The 1,351-nt window shown below is 41.1% G+C and overlaps 1 protein-coding gene across 1 annotated transcript in view; it reads right to left on the bottom strand.

The window, feature by feature from the left end:
- bcas3 (BCAS3 microtubule associated cell migration factor) overlaps window positions 1–1,351 on the bottom strand; it is a 640,166-nt gene that overhangs the window by 473,810 nt on the left and 165,005 nt on the right. The window lies entirely within an intron of this gene.

Genomic DNA, 1,351 nt, shown 5'->3' with positions numbered 1-1,351 from the left:
GTATCTCTGGATTCAAATCAATGAAATGACAGTTTCTGTCCCACAAGGTTCTTAAGGTCAAGGGTTTTGACCTTAGGCTTAGTCGTGACACCAGATTAAGTTCACTACATAATGTAGTCGACATTTCACTGTTAGCTGCTCCAAAGCCTTGAAGCTATGACGGTTTATCAGAGTACTGTTTGCGCACCAACTTTTACTCACGTAAATGCATACTCCACCTCCCGTCGATTTCCCCATTAGCATTAAGGTCCTGGGTTCAATCCCCGGTTGGACCTGGGGTCCTTCTGTGAGGAGTTGGCATGTTCTTCTTGTGCTTGTGTGGGTTTTCTCCGGGTACTCCGGTTTCCTCCCACAGACCAAAAACATGCATGTTAGTCTGCCTTCAGGTCCAGGCCTCCCTTGAAAAAGAATCTGTGATCTCACTGGGATTTGCCTGGTTAAATAAAGGTTAATAAATAATAAAATAAATCAGATATACTTTGAAAGATTCTGTTAAGAGATTTTGGGACACTTGGCAGCCATTTGTATCCTATTTTTAAAATATGTCTATGCCTGTTTCACATGTTCATGTCTGTGCGGCTGATCTGGTGTAGGAGTGGTGGTAGGAAATGTTCTTCTTTTGTTGCAAGTTTTGTGTGTGTTCTAAAAAATAAAAACAAAAAAATCAATGAAAAGACTGATTAAATAAAAAAAAAACACCAAAGAAGAATAAGAACTTCCTTTACAGCATATTTTGAGCTGAAGCAGGGGCGCCACATGAACTTGGTGCCACAGCTCCAGTTCAAAATACGTCGTTAAAGAAGTTCTTCTTCTTTGGTGTTTTACGGCAGATTACCTCCACTCTGTTGCATCAGCGCCTCCTTGAGGCTGAACCCCACGCCTACAGTTCCATAAAGGAAGTTTCATCAATGTGAAACGTCTATCTGTCGATCTGCTTTGGATTACTCCGTGGCGTTCTCAAGGACCAGGATGTGTGACACAAAAAAATTAATTTTGGAATTGAAACTGAATTCTAGGACTGATTTTTTTTTTTTTTTTTTTTCATTTACCTTTATTTATCCAGATAGTCTCATTGAGTCACAAGAACTCATTTTCAAGAGAGACCTGTTTAGGAGCAGATGGTGGGGGTTAAGGGTCTTGCTCAGGGGCCCAGAGTGGGGCCAATGAGGGTGGAGGCAGGTGTGGGTGTTTCACCTTTTCCACCCACATTTTGATGTTGACGGTACCGGGAGTTGAACCTGCGACTTTCTGATCACAGGCCCATCTTTAAAATGAAAGAAGTACATTTTCAACACAAGCAAATACAGTTTGAAACCATTAAGTTCAGTTTGAAACCATTAAATTCAGTTTG

This window comes from Nematolebias whitei, chromosome 6 (assembly GCF_014905685.2).
Source record: "Nematolebias whitei isolate Nwh7 chromosome 6, NemWhi1, whole genome shotgun sequence".
Lineage (NCBI taxonomy): Eukaryota > Metazoa > Chordata > Actinopteri > Cyprinodontiformes > Rivulidae > Nematolebias > Nematolebias whitei.
This window is presented reverse-complemented; position numbering and strand designations above follow the sequence as displayed.